Genomic DNA, 14,768 nt, shown 5'->3' on the forward strand with positions numbered 1-14,768 from the left:
TATAATTAAGTTCAGTTGCTCCTTCCTTTCCAGTAAGTGTCGAAACAGGCGATTAAGGGAAATTAATGGTCGAGGGATGAGCAACAACGTACCTTCTAAAACATCATCAAATCCTAACTGCGGTTGCCAACCCACCACCAAGCGTGGCACTACTAGCAAAACCCCTTATGGGGGAGGCTTATATTCGGCAGTGGACAGATAACGGTTGATATAATGATACAAAAGTTAGTTGAAACAAAAATGTTTTTATTTCTGTTCTTAAAATATAAATCTGCTAAATTCACATTTAACTTTTTATATTACTATTTATGTATTACTATTTACGTATTACTAAATTATAAATTCGCGACTTTAACAACTCATGATATACATAAATTTGTCGATTGTTACTGTTATACTTAATTTTATTTTGCTAAAAATAGCTTTTGGATTAAAATCAGCTTCGATATTTTTGCCACTAAGTTCCTTATTTTCATATGTTCATACGAAACTTCATATTTGAGAGTGTAAATATTTACGCATTTTTAAGATTCCATAACGTAATAGACAATTTTTTTTATAAAAGTAACTGATAACGTTATATATAAACGGATGATTATCATATGTACGTTATTTTTAAATTATTTTATTATTGTTTTTCTGTTTACTGGTTCATCATGTTGCACCGTCAATTATATTTTCTGACATTCCTGTCTACGGTCGATTGGTATATAACACCGTATGGTATTAAGTCCGCCATTTATTCTATCTAGGTCTATTAATGTTTAATAAATAAATAAATATTATTTTCAACCAGTAATCCTTAATTGTATTTTTATGTGTATACTGTATTTTTCAAATTCTCAACAGATTGATATTTTTTTTAATATAAAGAATTTAAACCTGTGTTAATTCCATACAAATTTTTCCATCACATAGCAATCGGATTTTCTTTAGAAAAAAGTATCTTATATATTTAAGGTATTTTTTTCTTGTTATAACTTGAGCTCCAGAAACATTTACATACAAAGTCACTGGAATAGCTAGTATCAAATATATCACTGATTGTATTGAGATTTTATTGTTATTTGCAGAAATTACTTTCCATATTTGGTAGTAGAATCATGATGTGACTATTTAAAGTGCTTGTAAAGAAGTATACTTATACTTAATAATGATTATGGGGTACCAAACATGGAAAATATAATTTCGTAATGTTAACTTTAATTATGTCATTAAATAATAAAATGTTAATTAAAAATTTGAACTTTATAATCAGACATATCTCACCTTATGAAACGTTTACAATTTTTTTTATAAACGTTCCGTAAGGAGGAAGGTACATTTATACTTACATTTATAATTTTTTAAAGTTATTTATTTAGCCATTCTTGAAATATTAATTCGTACTGAATCGTTATTACATAATTACAAAATTAAAAGAGCGGTTGAGGAACGGTACAGATTTACCGTATAATAAAAATTTTATATATCATTTTTATATATTATTTTCTATAATATAACCTAATAAGCCACTTAGATTAATTTTATTAGAATTAATTTTTTTTATGAAACGCGCAAATGATCGATCGATCGATTGTATCAATGACGGAAGAACATAATTTTGCACAATACTTTTTGTTAACATTATTAACATTTTGCGAATATTAGATCTGACCTTCAATGTTTCCTTTATTGCTCTAATTGTGTTGACTTAATGAATGTAAACAATTGGCGTAATAATGTAAATGTAAAATTACATAAAAAAAATTGAATCGCAATGTTTGTTACCAATTTGTTTTCACTTCGCTAATACAAATTAATATACGTGAATAAGGCATAAAATGCTTATAGTCCATTAATTCATGCAATAATTCTGTAATCCAAGAAAATCATGTAAGATATTGTTTCAACCAATAATGTGGTGGGATATAACATGAATTTAGAGGGTACAGAGGAATAACAAGTCCTCAGGAATGGCAACGCATGGGGGGTATCATATATTGTCCTATATATACGGTTACCACTTTCCATCAGGTATTAAGGTGGGCCGTCAGCTTGTTTACCATTCTAATTATATTTATAAATTTTTATTGTTATAATATTTTTATTTTTTAAAATCAAAATATAGAGTAAAATTAAATTTATTATCATTCTTTTAACTTTATTACAAATAAATATGAGTCTAAATACGGCCAAAAATTTAAATTTTCCCATATTAACTTTAGTTGGACGCACCGTGTTCATATCCAACTTTTACACTATACATACAGATATGTAGCTCCCAATATTTTTGGCCTATTTCAGTTCTATCCAATAAACAATGAATCCCTTTCAAGCTATGTAAATTATAATCAATTTCCGCCATTTTTTAACTATTTGTATTTAACTATAACACCTACAAAATTGTATATATGCTAAAATTCATGAAAACTAGGACGTTGTTAAAGGTGCAAAGAAGTAACAATCTAAGAAAGTCACTAACACAATTATATATATTAGGATTACTTACCTAAGTTTAATGGCACAGATAAGTACATTTCTTTTTGCACAACTATGATAGATCTTGTTGCTTTTTAACATTCTACGAATATCTTTGCAAAAAAATACGTCTCCGTCAATCCGGTTATTATTTTTGCAATAAAATATCTTTGCAAAAGTTTGAATGACTACGCGTACACTTCATATCAGGAATGCGTTACTAATTACCGGCTACTGATCTAGGTATAACAAACAATACATTCCAAATAAAAAATATCATTCCTAAATTAATAATAATAATGGTGATATCAACAAATACAATTGAATCGTTATTGTTTTTCTAACAAGCTATTGTATATGGACTCATAAAAACAACAAGGAAACAATTACGCTCTATGGTCATCACATAAGAGTTTGTCTTCCTGCGGATTATACCTAAACGATTCGTTTTAATTGTATTCAACATGCTAACCATATATTAAGATGGTAGATAGTGTCAATCAGATTTTTAATGAATGGAAACTAGGGCCGTTTTGGTTCAGTAATATTTGCCAAGTTACAAACAAAGCTACATTTGTATTTGTACTGTATCTTTACTTATACGTATCTTTTATACAATTATTTATAAATGTATTATTTAACAAAGGAATTCATCGGTTTATATTATATTTATTATTTATATTTATAAAAACTGACAAACATGCTTGATGTGCTTTTATTTCAACCGATCATTAATTCCGCATTTGGGATGGAGTAGCATATAAGCTTCTTTAATGCAATCTTACAAAAAAAAGTTGCTGTCATAGCTAGTCTACCGGTAAATAAAAAATAATAAGATATTTTTTAGTGAGTTTTACTAAAAAAATATCTCTCAAGTTTTAGTAATAATGCGCTCTTAACATTCAAATGTATTTACAAACTTTCACATTTATATATTATTAGTAGGTTTAATAAGTTTATCAGGATAGTTATGATTATAGCGAGTGTAGGCGTGTAATAGAGAATATTGCTTTTATTATATAAATAATAAGTGAAGTAAGTTACATTATTTAATTTTCTATTATTGATTATTTTTCATATGAACAATATGAATTTTAGAATAAATTTTCACTCATGATAACAATTCAAGCAACGGGTACCTACGTTTTTTGTTATAAGTGTGCCTATTACAAAAATCGATTAGTTTAATATTCCTTTTACCTGTCAGGACATAAGAATTCGTCTTTTATTAATTCTAGTAAATAAATTAATTAAAGATCCTATGTAGTATTTTGTAAATATAATTAAGTTTAAAATATAAAACATTATGCGTAACGAAAATATTGATTAAGCTATATTCTTATAAAATAATATTTTCAAACATTAATTACTTTATTACAAATTACTTAATTAATTGTTATAAAACTGATAAATATATAATTTTTAATTAATAAAATTGACAGAATGAAAGTTACAGCATGGATAATATATTTACAATTAATTTTAATACATACTAATTTGTTTAATTATATAAATTTTGTTTGTTATAAAATTACATCGGAACAACTACGGGAAGGCAATTTATTAACAGGCCGCTAACATGCGCCGAGTTCACGGTCAAACCGCTCTTGCGTAACTTGTTCTACGTTTGAGAGAAAACATGATGTTAGCTATATAATCTTTTTTTATACTTGGAATACAGAGTCTTGGCATATCTTTTCGTAGAAATAATAGTAATAAACATTAATTCATTTTTAATTACCAGGACAGTACAAAAGTTATTTTTCTCTGTCCCATTTGTCTTTCACCGTGATGTACTTGTATCTACATGAATGTGTTTTGGTTTAAAGGATGGGATATGGCGGTGAAATTACGCGGTACAGATGCATAAAACCTTAATCCTCAGGAATAGCAACGCATGAGGGGTGTTACAATCAACACAGTATACCCTGTTATGTCCATGGTACTGTCCATTAGCTTATTTGAATTTGTGTTATTTGTTTATAAATAAATTTATTTCCTAGTACATCTTATTTTTAAATAGTTATTTTAAATTTGAATCCAAAATTACTATATTATTTACTACATTATTATTACTAAAATGTAAAGTAAAAGTTATTTAATTAAATTTACTAAAATATTAAATTCATATTTTATACAAATATATGAAAAAGAGATATATTTAAATATATATAAAGTAATATAATAAAATATAAAGTATACTATTGTAATCTTTTGGAGGAAACAATAAAGAATATTCATCTATTTATCAGTACTAAATACAACGAGGACATATGACGTGTACGCCCATATAGTAAATCTATGTATGACTTTGAAACTATTTCAATGTCAATTTGCATTAAACTCGGTAGAATAGCCATGAAAACAAAAACAGATGGACTGGAACAGGCCGACTTGATGTTATCTAAGAAAGACTAGTCTTGCTTAGATAATATCAAGTAAGTACATAATGTTTAGGTATTAAAAAAGTTAATGAAATTAAATATCGAATTTTTGTGCCAATGATTATAAAACCATGCGGTAGTAATAAGTTGTTTAATTCGAATGTCATAATAAATCTATAGTTATTAAATATTTTAGTATTCTTATATAAAAGATATGAAAATGAAATTATCATCTTAAACGTATTTATTGCTGCTTAACATCTGATTAAGTTAAAATATTCAATTATTAAAATTGTTTAACGTTTTACAAGCATTATTCTTTTTAATATTCCCAGTTTTGCTGATAAAATACTACCTTAAAAGGATATTAATAACTTTAATAATATAAAAAATAATAATATTATTTATTATCTCTTTTAAATATATTTTTTCCTGACAGAGCTAGCTGAAGCAATTAATATAATACTAGGTATATAAAAACTATCAGTTTTTTGCTATTATATAAAACATTTATATACTGTGTCCATGGCTGTCATGGGAATATCCTTCTTATAGTGAACATATTACACAACAATAATAAAGGTCAAAAGTATATGTTACGTGGCTCGCGGTCACGAATGTTTATTATTAAACCTGTGACAAGTAAGCACGTACAATACCTAATTACGGCGCGTCGGCTCATCTCATTTCACTGACCATAATTAGACGAGGGTTACTGAGCGCATACGTTGGGCAAGCAGTTTGTGTAATAAATAAGCCGTGTGAATTCCTATGTCCGTAATTAATGCTGTTAAAGTTTTACTTGATGATTAAAGGAAAGTTCTATTAGGGGAACTGAATATTGTTTCCCAAAAAACACAGGTGGTAAAGTAACTATTATAGGTTTAAGCCTCAATAGTTGCTTTTTATCTGTTACAATTAAACTAGATAACAGAATGCGTATTATAAATATGGAAAGTTTAAAGATTTTACTTAAAAATTTTAACATAACATAGGAATATTAGAAATAGAAAGTCACATAACATATTTTGCCATTTATGAGATACTTTAATTATAGAATAAATGTTGTTTATTTATTTAGTAAAATCAATTTATCGACCAAAAGACAATGTAATACAAAAGAGTATGCCATGTGTATTGTGATATGCTAAAAATAAATGTAATACGAGATATGAGAGAAATTTTGTACAGAAGTTGTTTGCTTGGGTACTTCTGTCCCATTCGTGTTTCTACTGTGAAGCAGTTGTGTTTGCACAACTGTGTTTTAGTTTGAAGGGTAAGGTATGGCATTGAATTTACAGGGTACAGAGGAATAACACCTGAGTCCTCAGCAATGAGAACGCATGGGAGGTATCATGGTTGAGTTATATCCATTGTACTGCTCATGTCTATAGGCGACGTTTACTACTTTCCATCAGGTGGGCCGTCAGCTTGTTGGCCATTCTACGTTGCATAAAAAAAATATGAATTGAATTCAAATACTTGGTTGTTTATTATTTAAGCATATACTCATGAACAATAATTATATTCGAATTTCCAACGATTACAAAATATTTTGTTTATATAACGGGGATGTGGTCCCGGCATAGAATAGTCTATCCCTTTCTATCCTGTGGGTATCGTAAGAGACAACTAAGGGAACTTAATGGTAGATGGATGGCTAAAAGCCTAACTGCGGTTACTAATCCGCCTGCCTAGCGTAGCAACTTCTAGCAAAACTCCTCTTATGGGGAAGGCAATGTTTCAACAGTGAACCGTTAACACCTAAAATGAAAAAAGATAAAATATTTTGTTTTCTGTAAAGTAACTTAAGTACAATTAAAGCTTAAGCAGACATAGACAAAAGCTATATAGAAATTCCTACATTTTGAAATAACATATAATTACACTTTAATGCTTGATGGTAAAGTTTTGCAATTTGAAATGAAACGAAAGATTTCGAAATACAATAAAATGTTCTAAGGGTAACCAGTTCCTGTACTTAAATGACATTATATAACAAACCACAGCTCATCTCGAATCTATTTCGCGTTGTATTACCAAAACAAGAATGTGCGAAACCGCGAACCTAAATTGCGTTATTATATTATATTAAGCGTACTTTCACATCGTGTTACAATAGGTTCGTTAATCCTGAACAATATTAAATTTTTAAATAAGGAACCGAAGTATTCTTTATACAAAAAGGTTCACGTATTACAAGCGTAACGAATTTTAGCATGCACCCCTCGTCCATTTGTCATTTTAGCTCTTGCTCAACTACGTCTTTTGTAAGCATGTTCTCGATTTTGGTAAGACCGCACAAGTTTTATTCTTTAGCCTATGACATTATGCTTTATTGATGCAATAATTTTCAAACTAAGTGCACGCGACACGAAAGCTCACAAGTTACGCAAATCTGTAGTAACATCGCCAATTGTTCCTTGTAACTCTAGTTCTGACACAATATTGTTATCAACATTTGAGTGGCCAATTATTGTAATGCCGGAAACGACTTTTTCATTTTTGGCTGCATTGCGTTGCAAAGCGAAGCTGCAGTGCATTTTTTTTACTTTCTAACATTGCAATTTTATAGGTCTCTCAATTAGCATATAATGAGTATGCGAACACAATGCGCAACGTTAGAATTTAGAACAAGCAAAATATAACTCGTTAAGTAATTCACTGTTACTTAAATTCCAACTCTGTCACGTCATGACTTACGAGTTGCACTTACGTGCTTAAAAAATTAATAGGGGTTTTATAACCGTTTATCATAAAGATATTAGCTGTCAACATCAATTTTAATCATAATATTTTACATAAATAACACGTGTAAATACAATTATAATTTAACATATAATAATTTGCCTGCAGGCAATTTCTTGATAGTAGTAATAATAACTTCTTAATATCACCCCAGTTAGCGACTTCCGAAAGAGGTTGTAACAATTTTGATTCGTTTTTTGCAATTGTTAATTTATACTTATGTTGGTTCCATATTAATTTTAAAATAAATTTCAAATTATAATTAAATTTTTTTCATAGAATATAATCTTAAATTGCTAAAAACTCAAAATTCTTTAATAATCTTATTCATAATTCTGATCATCCTGACTCGTGAATTATTTGCTAAACAAAACCAATATCAGCAACTACATCTTGCACGTTGCAATATACCTTTATTTAGATATTTATTAGTTGATGAATCATTTAGTTAAATGATTGTAATTATACAGTAAATATTAACACATCAATAAAATGTATGAGGTACTCACATAAAAATAATATTTATTCTCACTGTACTCAAAGAGGATCGTTACAAAATAATACATCTCTTCAAATAAGTTGCAAAAAATAATAATCTAGCTAGAGCATTACAAGTCATCATGGCGTCTGCCGAGTCACAGATCCAATTATGATAAACACCCAAACTACATAATAATAATGACACTGTGAATTTAAATCGCACCTCGGAAACGTTGTAGTATTATGTGCTATTATGTCGGCAACGAGAACGCCTATTAGTACAGACAAACGTGTATGTAATTATTGTATCCTCAATCTTGTATTCTTGATAACTAGGTGTATTTATACTGATTTTACTAAACGGTTGATTCTATGAACTACTAGTCACGAACAACCTGGAGCGATGTATAGTTTTATAGTATTCACCTATTTCTATTTTGTAAATGACATTAATGTCAAGTTTCTTGGAACGCATTGATTTCGCCTTCTAAATTCCAATTGTATCATTATAATGTAAGCTGGTGTTATCTAGGTGTGCAATATCTATCATTATCATGACAATTTCAACTAATCTTTCCTGGTGCCAAGTTACATTTTTCACAATGTTGATCAAAGAATAAATATTAAAATATTCTTACTATAAAAGTATATTGCATCAATTTAATTAATTTCTATACAAATTAATTAAAACTAACTGATAAAAATTCAGACAATATCCTACTATTGTTGTCGATATCTATTTAAATTTGACGATAAGTTTAATACAATATTAATTATATAAATCATAATAAAATATATAACTTATTTATACTATATAAACTTATATATATGTACATAATACATGCTTGTAAAAATTTCTTGATAAATATTGTAAAATAACGATTATTAAAAATGAATACAACAAGTATTCAAAAATATTCATAAATTGATAATAATTTAAGACAAAAAATATATAAAACTATAATAATAACGGACAAAATTGATAGACATTTTTCTATACAAACGCTAGATGAGGTTACTGGTTATTTGATTAAAATTATTTTATTTAATTCCGATTTGATTAAAATATATTTATTTAATAAACATTACTATGTGTGCGTCTACCAATATTCGAAGATTGACTGCTATTATGATTACCAAAAGTTCTACAACCTTCCATATTATTGATAGCTAATCAATCTGCGAGTGCTATTTCGTCCAAGCATTGCCACACGTATTTTACCTCTATACGAGGCATCTTCAGACAAATTTTAAAATTTCTAGTTCAATAAAAAATGTGGTTTTCTTAAAACGTAACCATGAACTAAATGAATATCTTTGAAATTCATTTAGAAGGTCCTACTTTGTAACTATTAGAATGTTGCAGATGTTAAATCTGCCATATATGTTTATTTCCTTAATAGGTATCACAATGTGCATACAACGCACATAAAAAAGTCTAAACGGATTTGAGTGCCATTGAATACACAGAAGAACCATGAACTAGAATTTAATTTTTTCCCATTCGTGTTTCAACCGTGAAGCAGTTGTGTTTGTATGGCTGTGTTTCGGTTTGAAGGGTGGGATATGGCGTGAATTTACAGGGTACAGAGGAGTAACACCTGAGTCCTAAGGAATGGCAACGCATGCGGGGTATCATGGGCGAAACAGTATACTCTGTTATGTCCATGGTACTGCTTATGTCTATAGGCGACGGTTACCACTTTCCATCAGGTGGGCCGTCAGATTGTTTATTATAAGTTGTATAAAAAAAATGCCACATGGAATATTCATTTATCTTAATGAATCTAAAAAATACGAGTACAATTTTCATTAATCCTATATCCTATAACTTTACAGGCACTAAGTCTCTTATAGGTGTAAATATTAAATTCAAATCGATTATAACAGTAACTCTATACTTATTGATTCATTTTATAAAGAGAGATTATAAAGTTAACAAGTTGCAATCATCAATAAATAATGCGGAAATGTAAAAGTATGACAGATTGTAAATCAAAAATAATCAGTGACACATTGTCAGGACGCACTTTGTCTTTCTTAGTTTAGAATTAAATTTTAATTATAATGGCTACTGAATACTATTCAGATCATATGAAATATTATCTCTATTAATTATAATCAAGGAAATAAAGACAATTAATGCAGTGATACTTGATTAGAAATTTTAATAAATAGTTCAGAACGGACATATCACGAGGCACAATCTAATAGCAAAGCGAGTAGAGCTTGTATACTTGATTTTTAGCAAGACCTATTTTTGTCTAACTTCAGTGAACCTATTTAGTTTCAAGTCCTTAAAAAAATTGATGATCTCAGAAAGCATTTCATAAATCGGTTCCTTTTATATTTTGGGGACATCTATAATATTAGTAAGGTACTGTAAAGTGCACTTGCACATTTATAATATTACTAAGGATGAATATCTCAAGTTTGTTTTATGATTTATTGGATAATTAATATGAAATAACCATAAATTGTCGGGTCTTTAGGCAATATTGGCATATTGGGTTATGGCAATTATGAATATAGATTTGTAAAGTTATTTGTACAGTTAGATGTTTATTATTCAGTTTCATATAAACGGCTGAACAAATATAAATGAAATTTGAGATTCAGACGGATTGTAAACTAAATAGGATACTTTTATGGTAATGCAATTTTGGTTCATATAAACAGAATTGTATGATACAGTTATTTATCTTGATGTTTGTACATTATATTTTATGAATTAATATGAAAAAAAAAATACGCTAGAATATACAATTCAATTAGACAATAAATCAAATAAAATCTAAGCGAGACGTACCGCAAAAAATATGATGTTATAATTACGAATTACCCAGTTTAATGTAGGTTCCTTAATGAGAATTTAAAAATTAATTACGACGTGTAAACAACTACACATTAATATTAACAACACGAAAATAATATGTTATGTACATTCTTTACGAAATAAACATGTCGGTATATTTGACATAGTTGATGTAACAAAATCTTATTTTATTTTTGTAACATGTATTCCTTATTCATCCGAGCAAAACGATTCATAGAAAATTTTAAGGATTTTATAAGAGTATAGACAATTACCATAGACATTGTAATAAACATAAATGCTAATGCATAGGTATGAGAGCGATGGTCCGCCATATTTGTATTGTTTGAAAAACATTGTATTTCATCGGACATTGTCATTCGTTACTATAATCCTTCAAATGTTTTCAACGTGAATGTTTGTTCTTTAGATATTTGTTACTTACAGATACACCGAAATAGGTTTCGCCAAGTCGGTCCAATTGTTTAAATATATTTAAATTTCATTTATATAAAAGAACTATATAATCTAAGAAAAAAACCTAATATTCTTTGACTAGACATTTAAACGATAAATACCATATTGAATTTCAAATGAGTAAAAATTAAAATTGCACATATAAAACTTTAAAAAAAAATTACACAATACTGCACAATTAAAATGTACTTGTATAATGTATTTATTGACTAGTATAAAATACTATAAAAAGATTTAATTAAAACTGTCATGAGTCTATAAATAATGCCTTCATGTAATAACTATACCCTTGCTCTTTTTTCCTTATACTGCTATTGTACTTACATATCTAAAATTGCTTGAATATTGTCGGAATGTGTATTATTACCAACACAGTGTACAATTTATGCAATAGTATTCTGTGGAAGGATACAGTCATTAGAAGAAACTCAAACACATCTATCGTTTATTTATATAAATAACTTTATTGCCCAAATAAAAATGTGATACAAAAGACGGTCTTAATCTTAATGCCATTATTCCTAACAAATCAACTATCTTCAATAAAAAGATCAAACCGAAATATCGAACTGTGTCATAATTTAATGTTTGCTTACTAATTAGTCGTTCACAGTAAAATTTTTAGTTCGAAGTTCTCGGGACGATATACTGACCTAGTACGTAGTAGTATAAGATGAGACTTATTTTATACAGAAAATAAAGTACCTACTGGAGAATGGACGGGGCGTTTAGGAGAACTGAGTGTTGATTTATTTAAATAACTTTCTTGACCTATTAAAAACATGGTACAAAAAGCAAACCTAAAGCTAGTAACACGAACGCGGTATTTATTTTATTATTAGAATAGAAAATGATAATAACAGGTCTATTTTATAAATGTAATATAAAAAACTTATTACATAAAATGGATGAAGACGTACATATGTACGTATGTACGTTATAGCTTGAAATAAAGATTGACATGTATATTATCGATCTTGGTCGAAAAATATAATGGAGAAAAAGAAATATTCGTGGTTTATATATTTGAGCTAAGAAGGGCGATAATTAATAATAGCGTCTAGTAGCCTCAACTCTACACGCATTTCCTTGGAAATCTTCATAGTTGATTCCTGGAGAAATAGTCACAATAAGCCAACTAGCCTTACTTCATCCTTATCTGTCTTCCCTCATCATAAGTATAAACTAACATACAGCCTGGGGAACCATTTCATTTACACGCATATACAAAAGTTATTAAATAATTTCAAAGTTAAGATACACAACTGCCAAGTAATGGAGCAAATTTAATGGGTATGATTATGATTTATATTAATAGGCATTTGAGAGAACCTAGTTTAAAAAAAGATTCTCCATTAGTATACGATACCCTAATCTCTGCGCTTTCCCTAACTTACTTCCTATTGCTCTGGGATTCCCAGTACTATTGTCCTACTTGTTGTACGTGACAAACATATCACGTCATTTACATGCAGCTAGAAACAACATATAATACTTGACAGTATTTCACTATTGAGCTACGAGAAAAGTTGAAAGTATGTCGAAATATCTAACAATAGCAATATATAATACAAAATGTAAATAAAATCTAAGTCTATTAATTATTCAAGTTTTAAAATACAGGTATATACAAACATTGGTTCGTATTAAAAAACTAAAGTAGGAAGACTTGCAATAATTAGTATTGTTGTGATAGGTATTGGTGTAAGACATGTCATTAGCATATTCTTGGCCTTATCCTATAATTAGGAACCGACACAATACGAGTGTGTACTCGTATAGATGACCCCTGCGGAATTAATGCAATGCGTTCACCATTGCTATTGGCAAATTGCTAAAATCTTAAATTAGCTATATATGATAATTATGAGATAACAAAACAAGTTTGATTATGTTTTGGATTATCATACAAACTTTCATAACTCTATTTACTTCAGTGACATTTATTAACAATATACCAGTTCATATTAATAGTGTATAACACAAAAGTTTTTTAGTTACCTCTAGGTTATTAATAATTTGTTTTAATTTTGATGAAATGATGAACTAGTGGTTTAATCCGCTCTCCGTTCCGTTAAAGTATGTATAATACTACCTATACAATAGTCATGACAAAACACCGATGAGCAACAAGACGATTTGTAGACACATTAGATACAGGATTCCGTGTTTTAAATGTCAATATTTAATTCTATTTATCGTATATCTATTAAATTATATTTATTTACAATAAGCATTTTTCAAATCTTCAAAAAAGCAACAGATTTTAATAGTCACAAAATTAATATGATACCAAGGTCAGAGGAAATAATTAATTTTCGAGTTACATAGCCACAAAAAAATTAAGACGAATAGTTCTTAAAAATAATAGAATTAAAATCATAAAAATGTTATATAATTTTTAAAACTTATGTTCATTTTTAATGATGTATATATATATATATATATATATATATATATATATATATATATATATATATATATATATATATATATATATATATATATATATATATATATATATATATATATATATATACTTCCGGATGAAGTCAAATCAATTGCCGGCAATGACAAATATAATAAGTTTATAAAATTCTCATTATACAAGTATTTTCGAACAGATATGATATCACAACCTTCAAGAAAAGAGCATATTCCTTTTTAAAAGGCCGGCAGAATACCTGCAATGACTCTGGTGTTGCGAGTAACCACGGGCAGCGGTAGCCACTTACCATCAGGTGAGCCGCATGCTCATTTGCTCACTGTGTTATAAAAAAAAATTTACATTATAGCTAATATAATATTTATACAAAATCTATCCATTCATATTGCATTTGTATTTCATGTTATTCAAATCACGTAATAACTGCATAATTACTCTTAATATCTTTTTTCCTGTTGAATATATTAAAGTATGGGAAGATATAAACTATAATATAATAATAGTAATGATACAATAATTTATCGTAGGTACACAAACAAGCAAAAGGATCGTGCAGATCCAAATCACATTTAGAAACCTGCTAACTTAAAGTATTCGCGTTTGAAACAAACTCAGATATTCACTGATCAACAATTTACGATTTAATATACAATATTTAATATCTTCATAAATCTTTACTGAATGAAAAGGTACTATTTAATATATCTACATTCCTATTTATATTTACAATGCGCTCTTATTTATACTAATATCCTCAAGGAAAAATATTTAATTGTTTATAATGAATAAACTCAAAAACAACTGATTTTAAAAAATCTTTCACCTATATTAAGCTATATTAATATATAAGCGCCTATATTAATATAAAGCTATATTATCAGCGAATAGCATAGACTTTATTTAAAAAAAAGTTACTTTTACTAGTATAGTATTATATTATCTGTGGTATTACATAAAG

The 14,768-nt window shown here is 28.0% G+C and overlaps 1 protein-coding gene across 2 annotated transcripts in view; it reads right to left on the bottom strand.

Moving 5' to 3' along the window:
- The window catches only part of LOC113511826 (uncharacterized), a 51,300-nt gene that overhangs the window by 20,330 nt on the left and 16,202 nt on the right, over window positions 1–14,768 (bottom strand). The gene's annotated exons all lie outside the window — the stretch shown is intronic.

This window comes from Galleria mellonella, unplaced genomic scaffold (assembly GCF_026898425.1).
Source record: "Galleria mellonella isolate WM207_F2 unplaced genomic scaffold, CSIRO_AGI_GalMel_v1 utg213, whole genome shotgun sequence".
In the NCBI taxonomy this organism is placed as follows: Eukaryota; Metazoa; Arthropoda; class Insecta; order Lepidoptera; family Pyralidae; genus Galleria; species Galleria mellonella.